Source organism: Elephantulus edwardii, unplaced genomic scaffold (genome assembly GCF_000299155.1).
Source record: "Elephantulus edwardii isolate Elephantulus edwardi_28Jun2011 unplaced genomic scaffold, EleEdw1.0 scaffold00084, whole genome shotgun sequence".
NCBI lineage: Eukaryota > Metazoa > Chordata > Mammalia > Macroscelidea > Macroscelididae > Elephantulus > Elephantulus edwardii.
The window spans coordinates 2,080,308-2,089,595 of record NW_006399834.1 but is presented as its reverse complement, the minus strand read 5'-3'; positions in this window follow the sequence as shown (position 1 = coordinate 2,089,595).

Below are 9,288 nucleotides of genomic sequence, written 5' to 3'. Positions count from 1 at the left end.
AAAAAAAAACAAGAATGCTTAACATGGCTGAAATTTATTACTACCATCTGTCAGTTGCTTTATTTTAGTGGCTAGCGTGTTAATATGAAGTGGAAAGGTTTTAAAATACCAACAGAAACAATCATCCTACATTGTCTTCAACAGAGCCTCAAGACTATGAAGGACTAAGAAGAAAAGCTTGGTAATCTACTTTGAGTGAAAGAAAAAACAATTTCTTTTTAAATTTTAATTTAAATCACAATGTTGTTGGGATGTTGTGTACTGTTGAGTCAGAACTGACTCACAGCTGACCTTTCACTAAGTGGTGGATTTGAAATGCATACCCTCGGGATTGCAGCACAGCTTCTTGCCACTAAAGTACCAATAAAAAGATAAATTAGTCTATGAAAATTCTGTGGATGGCAATAAAATATTGCTGCATTACTTTTGACCATGTCAAGTGGCACTGACTGCTACAGGAGGACACCACATTTGGTAAAGCTGTTAGGCACCATCAAGTTGACATTGACTCATAATGACTCTGTGAATAAGAGATCCAAATCTTGCCTTGTTCTGTGCTGTCCTCACAATCTCTGCCATGTTCAGGCCCATTGGCAGTGAGACTATTGTTACGAATGATAGTAGCCACAATAATGGACTCAAGCGTGCTGGTGTCTGTAAGGATGGCACAGAGCCACTGTTGTTGTGTATTGCCTAGCAAGAAATTACTCACCGCTGACCCTCGAGAAGGATTTCAGAGGCAGTATATCATATGGGAGGAGACTGATCATCTTTCTCCAGTGGAAGACCTGGTGCATTATAACCACCTACTTTGGATTGGAAACACAATTAGGTGAAACTAAGCCACAGGCGTTCCCTATGGAATCTGTATATTTTACATAATGTCACCATGAAACATAGTCAATTTGAAGGCAACTAACAGCATTTAAAATAAACCTATCTTGAAAGAAATACAAATGGGTTTTTCAAGAGAGGCAAAATGGTGAAACTTCATCTCTCATACTTTAAGCACGTTGTCAGAAGGGAGCAAAATTTGGAAAAAGAAATGCTGGGAAAGGCAGAGGGTCAGAGAAAGAAAAGAAGACATCACAGACATAGATTGATACAGTGACTGTAACAATAGACTCAAGGATGAGAATGATCATGAGGATGGGACAAGGTCTTGTCTATTGTTCATGGGTTCTCTATGAATCATTGCAAGTCAATGACACCTACCAACCACAGAGCTATCAAGAGCTTAGTAGGAGCGAGGTATTGAGCACATTATGTACGTGAAACCATTAAATCTGTGTCACCAACACACTAACTAGGTGTGAGTATTACTCTCTTTTTTTTCCCCACCAGAAAAGAACATTGAGGCATGAAGAAGTTACTAAAAATTTGGTACGAGGGATATTATAGCTAATGCCAGATGGATCTTGGTTGAAAGCAGAGAGTACTAGAGGAATGTATATCTGTGTTTCATTGACTATGCAAAGGCATTTGACTGTGTGGATCACAACAAACTGTGGCTGGCTCTGAGAAAAATGGGAATCCCAGAACACTTGTGATTATGTGAAACCTGTGCTTGGACCAGGCAGCCGTCATCAGAACAGAGCAAGGAAACACTGCATGGTTCAAAATTGGGAAGCAGACCAGATTAACGATGAGGCTGGTCTCTATGGTCTCTATGAGAAGAAGTGTGACATTAGGATTGTAGAAAGACTCATCAGCAATCTGTGTTATGCAGATGATGCAACCCTACTTGCTGAGTAGGGAGGACCTGAAGTGCTCGCTGCAGAGGATCAAGGACTGCAACCTAAATATGGACTAAAGTGCAACATCAAGAAAACAAACATTCTCACCACTGGGCCAAATGGCAGTATCATGATAGATGATGAAGAGATTTGAGATTGTTGACAGCTTCAGTTTGCTTGGGTCTACAATCAACACTCTTGGTATCAGCATCCAGGAAATTAAAAGACCAATTGCATTTCAAAAGTCTGCTGTCAGAGACCTCTCCAAAATACTGAAGAGCAACGATGTCAGCCTGGAGACTAAGGTGTGCCTGATATAGGCCATCGTCTTTGCAATTAATTGCTATGCATCAGAGGGCTAGACAATGACTTAGGATGATAGAAGGGGATTTGATGCCTTTGAGCTTTGGTGCTAGAGAAGAGTGTTGAATACCGATGGACTGCTAAGAAAACAAACAAGAGGATGAAGCCAGGCTGCTCCATGGAGACAAGGTTTCTGAAGCTTCATCTGACATGCTTTGGAAATATTTCAAGGTGTGATCAGTCCTTGTATAGGGACGTCATGCTTGGGAGGGTAGAGGGACAGCCCAAGAGAGGAAGGCCCTCAATGAGATGGATTGTTTCAGTCACTGGGGTAATGGGAATAGGTGTGTCAGAGACAAAAAGATTGGCAAGGGATAGAGCGGGGTTTAGGATTGTTGTATATAGGGTCTTTATGAGTTGCAGGCAACTCAACAGCACATAACAACAACAACAACAACTGTCAAGTTGGTTCCTACTTAACACAGCCTTCCATTGGGTTTCCAAGGCTGCAAATTACAGGAGAAGGAGGAGACTGCTCAGCTTTCTCTCACATAGCTGCTGGAAGATTTGAACTACCAGAAACATGTAGCTTTTGGGTTAGGAGTGGAACTCACTACAGAGCACAACATAAAAACTCCCTATGAAGAAATCACTCTATCAAAATTATATAGCTTTTAAGTGGCAAAATACTTAGTTAAAATTTCTTACTATGTAGCCAGGTGTCTTAACCATTATTCTATTAAAGTTAATGAGAGAGAATAAAAAGGAAATACACTCAAAAAGTATCTTACACAAGAGTTTCAACCAGTTAGAGACAACTATAAGAAAAAATATAATGTCATCCTTTAGTTGGCAATTCATGAGGAACCCCATTGTACTTGGCCAAAAGGAAATGTACTCTGGTCAGAAGGATTAAGTAGCTCAACTTTGTCCAGTGTCACACAAGCACATCAGAAAGTTGTTCTGCCAGCTTCCTGCTCTCCTGCTCCAACAATGTGGTTCAACCTCAGTGTGACCCCAAATCTTGTTCTTCATGTGTTTCTTCTCTCCTTTGTTGTCAATTTTTTTCAAAACCAAAATGATCTCAGATGATCCACTCCGCTTTTGACACAAAAGCAATTTACTGTATCGTTACCAATGATATTGTTTGTAGTTATGTGCTGCCAAGTACGAACTAACTCATAGAGGACACGCAGCTGGTTTTCAGAGGCTGTAAATTCACGAGAGCTGATTGCCCATCTTTCTTGTATGAAACTGCTGGAAGATTCTAACTGCTGTTTTTAGATTTGCAGTGCAAGTCCTTATCACCAGGCCACTAGAATTCCCAAAGCTCCATTAAATATTTAAGACCCTAACTACTGCATTTGCATTCCTGAAAAAGTCCACTGTTGTTAACTTCCTTCTCAGTTGGGACCCAATAAAGATCTCATCTTCCTACATCTAAAGGTTTCATCTTAACTTGGATCAACAATCAACATCCTTGGGACCAGCAGGAAGGAAATACGGAGACATGCCATTGAGCAACATTGCACTAAAACTGCATTGAGTAGGCCTGCTGTCAGAGATCTCTCCAAAATATTGAAGATCAATGATGTCAGTTGGAAGAATAAGGTGTGTCTGATTCAGGCCATAGTCTTCTCAGTTACCTACTAAGTATCAGAGTGCTGGGCAGTGAATAAAGATGATAGAAGATGAACTGATGCCTTTTGAGTTGTAGTGCTGGAGAAGAGTACTGCCTACCTCATTGACTACCAAAAGGACAAATATGTCATGGCAGTAATGCAGCCAGAGTGCTCTGGAAACAAAGACAGCAAAGCGATCTCTCATGCTTGGGAGATAAGACTTTTCCTTGGAAAGGGACATCATGTTTGGAAAAATTGAGGTTGATCAAAGAAGAGGAAGATTTCTAAAAAGATGAATTTACAGAGACTGCAACAATGGGTTCACGTGTGTCAGAGATGATGTGCATGGTGCAGGATAGGGCAAGGTTCAAGTCTGAGGTTCATAGGGTAGTTGTGACTCCACAGCACCCAACAACAATAGCAACAGCAAAGGTGGGGGGGACAAGAACAACAAAGTAATGATGTCTTGTGTTATTATGTGTTGTTGTGTTGACTATGACTCACAGAGACCCTATGAATAACATTGGAGTCCTGCCATACCCTTCACCATCCTCACTATGTCCAACATACTCAATCCCATTCTGACAGTTCCCATGGCAATCCAATTGGGTGAAGGTCTTCCTCGCTTTATCTGACCCTCTATCTTTCTCAGGGCAATGTTTTGTTTTTTTTCCGAGAAGTGGCCTTGCCTAACAACACGTTCCAAGTATGAGAGACAAAGCTTCATCACTTGTTTATTCTGTTGGCATTCCATGAAATATTCAGAATTATTCCCAACACCACAATTCAAAGACATTGATTCTTCTTCAGACTCAGGAATGGAACTAGCAATCCTTAATACATGTGAGTCAGAGACAAGAGGTTTTTTTGTTCCTTTTCCTTTCACTTTTTTTTTTAATACATCTATTAAGCATCAGTTGAATTTCAAGTTATGGCACATCCTCTTTCCCTCCCCATCGTAATTCCACTGCAGACAAAAGACTACAGACTGCCTTGTGTGGAACAGTGGGATCAGGCAGAAATTATTTACCAACTCACTGTCTTATTATACAGATATGGTTGTATTATCAATTGGGTTCCAGAGAATCAGCTTCTGAGTTGGAGATTTGTCCGAGGTTTGTTGTGAACTCTTTAGTAAAAGCACAAGAAGATGAGGGAAGAAGAATTAAATTCAGGATGAAGGTGAATCATGACACAGTCTAGAAAGACCTTCAACGAATCCCAAACAAAAGTGAACATTCAGACTTCTCCTAAATCAAGGTAAGAGACGAGCCTTTGAAGCCTAAACAAACAAGTCACTGGACTTGACATGCTTTCAGAATAGAGGAAAAGCTTTGAGTGACTTGATTCCTCTATAAGAACCAATATTGGTGGACTAGCAGGCTACACTCCTGGCACCTAGGGTGCTATGTGTCTGTACCCAGAAAGACATTGGGACAGATAACACAGTACAGCATTCACTACATTAATCTCCACAATTTTGTTGCTGTTAGATGCAATGAGTGAACTCCACCTCAGTGACCATGGACACAACATGAATCATCTTCCCATTTGCTACCATGTGCAAGCCTGTTATAGTTACTGTGTCAGTCTGGTTCATTCAGTGTCTTTAGTTTTCACTGACTTTACCAAGTATGGTGCCTTTCTCCAAGGACTGGCCTCTTTTGATAATATGTCCAAAGCATGTGAGAAATGATATTTGAGAACTGATTTTCCTTCAAATCCCCTTCCATATAGAGTCCAGCAACCTCTGGTGGTTTAGTCCACAGAAAGTTATGCTGTTTACCAAGGCAGAACCTCTTAGGCATTTTGGATGCACCAGTACCCCCCTATGAGAAAGATGGACAATTGCATCCTGTGTGAGTTACAGCCTTGGAAAACTAATGGAATATCAAATATGAGTTGGTTTTGACTTGACAGTAACAAGAATAAGTCATAAATATTATAGGGAACCTTGTAGAATAGTGGATTACATGCAAGACTGCTAATAGAAGACTTGTGCACTTGAATCTACTAGCTTCCACTTGGAAGAAATACAAGGTCTTACTGTTCCCTTTAAAATGTGTAGTCTTGGAAAATTGATGGAGGGTGACTACACGTCCAAATCAGCTTAATAACAATTAGTTTGGGTTTTTAGTATAAAGTTTAAAGAGCAAATATTAAATCTTAAACTATAAGGCTTCTTGTATGTAGAGGACAGATTTAAGTTAAAAAAATAGATCAAGACACTATCTATTGACTGTGGCCAGTTTTTAATATAGGAATGGAAGCAACATTCTAGTTCCTATTTTTGTTGCTCTTTTTTTCCATAAGTATCATGTTTACCCTGTTGAATAGACTTCATTTTATTTTCTTTTTACTTCAGGGAAATTTCCTAACTTTCCACAAAAGGGTAGGTGGAGAGATAATTGTAATAAGAATAAATATTAACTTTAAAAAATTAGCTTGTATATATTATTAGGAAAAATCCAAGTAACATGATTTTAAACTGTACTGCTTTTAAAAAGAAATAAACACCATGAGATATGCTATTCCTTTTCATTTCCTTAGAGCTTCTTCTCTTTTTTTATGTTTGGTACAGTGTTAATTATATGACATTTTTCTTATAGGACAAACCTGTTTTCTATTAAATTTAGAAGCATATTGCTTAAGGGACTTTCACTGATACAGAATTTCTCTAGATTTTTTTTAATTGTTCCTAAAGTCTAATCTACTCTCTAATCTTGTGCATTCAGCTGTCTAGCTATCCTTTCAGACATTCAACTAAATCACAATGGGAGCTAAGGCAGAAAATATGCCTTAGGGAGAGAGTTGAACAAGACTTTAAACAATCATTGATGGCTGGTTATGTCTGTTGTTATATATTTTTAAATCAGTCTCACTTTCCTTGTTTCTCCATCAATACAGCATGTTTATCAATGTTGTTGTTAGTCTACATCAAGTCGATTCCAATTCATTGTGACTTCTTATGTTAAAGAGTAGAATAAACTCACTAGGGATTTCTTAGCTGTAATCTTAATGACAACTGAAAAAACCTTTACTTCCACAGTTCCACTGAGTAGGTTTTAATAGCCAACCTTTTGGTTACTCAGACTCAAAAACTCATTGCAGTGGGGTCAAAACCAATTCATAGCTAAGTCTCCAGCAGGTTTGTGGCAGCTGTAAAGTGCACAGGATGACAGTACCCAAATTCCTACCACAGAGCTGTTCTAATTGCCAGAGAGTCACCGCCTTTGGGTTAACAGTGCAACTTCCTACAGACTATGCCTGCACAGCTCCCCTTCAAGAAGAGTGGCTCTTTCACCAAGAGAATAAATGACATTGCTTCCTTGACTTATTTTCTATTGCTTCTGTTGCAATGCATTCTCATTAATGTGTGACTATAATATAGACAAAATTTTAGTGTTATGTGTCATCAATATACCACATATAAAAATATGTGGGGGGGGAAGGGAGTACTTCTGATTTATTGTGGTCATTATGGGCTATTAAGCCCCTTGCAACTCATAGCGACCCTATGTACAACAGCTATGAACCCTGCGCTGTCCTGTGCCAACCTTATAGTCTCTGACACACCTATATTTATTACCCCACTTACTAAATCAATCCATCTCATTGAGGGTCTTCCTCTCTTGTACTGTCCCTCTACCCTACCAAGCATGACATCCCTCTCCAAGGGCTGGTCTCTTCTTGCAACATGCCCAAAGTATGTCTGATAAAGCTTCAGAATTTTTACCACCAAGGAGCAGCCTGATCTCACCCTTTCTAGGATAAGTCCGTTTTTTTCTCTTAGCAGTCCATGATATATATTCAATACTCTTATGCAGCACCACAGCCCAAAGACTTCAATTCTCTTTCTATCATCCCTAGTCATTGTCCAGTGTTCCGATGCATAACACACAATTGCAAAGACTTTGGCCTAGATCAGGCACACTTTAGTCTCCATACTGATATCGTTGCTCTTCAATACTCTGGAGATGTCTCTGACAGCAGACTTTCCCAATGCAATTCATCTTTTGATTTCCTGACTTCTGGTACCAAGAATGCTGATTGTGGACCCAAGCAAACTAAAGCTGTTAAATCTCAGTCTCTTCACCATCCATTATGATGCTGCCAGTCAGCTCAGTGGTGAGAATCTTTGTTTTCTTGATGTTGAGGTTCAAACTGTATTGAAGGCTGCAGTCCTTGACCTTCTGCAGCAAGTGCTTCAGGTACTCCTCTGTTTCAGCAAGAAGGGTTGTGTCATCTGCACAATATAAGCTGTTGATGAATCTTTCTCCTATCCTGATGCCACATTCCTTCTAGTGACTTAGGAGTAAGTAATTGTGCTGCCAATTCAAAGATATTTGCTTCAAATCCACTAGCTTCTCTGTGGGTGAAATATGAGCAATCTCTTCCTGAGCAATTTACTGCCTCTGAAAAACCCCTGGAGGGTCAGCTGGTCCTGACTTGATGGTGACAACAACAACAGAGAGGAAGGAAGGGTAAGAAAATGTCAAAAGAAATTAACCCCCCCAAAAAAACCCTCCTAAAGTAATTTTTGTGTAGTTGATGACAGGTATTACGATTCAGTAGATATTATTATTGGGTCCCCTAGTATTAATATCCAAAGTCATGAAACTCGAGTTTATAAGCCTAAAAAAATCTCTCATTGCCAGTGAGTTGTTTTGTCTCATAGAGAGTATACTGGACAGAATAGAACTGCTACGTGGCATTTTCAAGGCTGTACATTTTCAAGAAAGCATATTGCCATATGTTTCTTCTGTAGCACTATTAGTGTGCTCACAGTAATGTGTTAGTAAGACAACTAGTAAAAGTAACTTTGTTGACCATTGCTGTTCAGTCTTCAAATCCTCACAGGTGGCCACATAGGTATGAATATGCTCCGGGAAGCCACAGCCTAAGAGTGTTTCATCTTGGGCTTGTGTCATGTAATTTTGATTTCAAGGACAGTAAAGCTAAGATAGGATCACTTGTCTTCTCACACATTAGTATTTGAAGCTGAGTATGAAAGCAGTGGTTTCTGATTCTGAGGTCATATTTGATCCCTCAAGATGTCGTCAGCAGACATGGTAAAATATACTTTAATAGGACAAACTCTACTGTAATATACAACAACTTGTATTTTGTGGTGAGATTAAACAAGATGCTTATAATCATGCTATTGCTTTAGATGTATTATAAAAATGTTATTTTCTTAGTAATGAATCTTGCTACATGGTATACTTTGTTGAGAATAGAATGTTTAGTATGTATGTAGATGGTTGTTAGAAGAACTATGGTAAACACCAAACCAATAATGTTGCTGATGTTAAGTGCCATTTACTAGAGTACGAGTCACAGCGATTGTATGAACAACAGATCTGAACCCTGTCTATTCCTATGCTAACTTTACAGTCTCTGACACTTTCACCCGTTGCTGCAGTCACTGTATCAAATTAACTGGTTGAGGGTCTTCCTCTCATTTTCGGTCCCTCCACCTTTCCTAGCACTATGTCCTTAACCAAGGAATAGCGTCTCCTAGCAACATGCCCAAAGTAGGAGAGAAGAGCCTTGCCTCCAAGGAGCACTCTGCTTTCACCTTTTCCAAGGCATATCTGCTATTTTGGAAGTTTGTGGGACTTTTG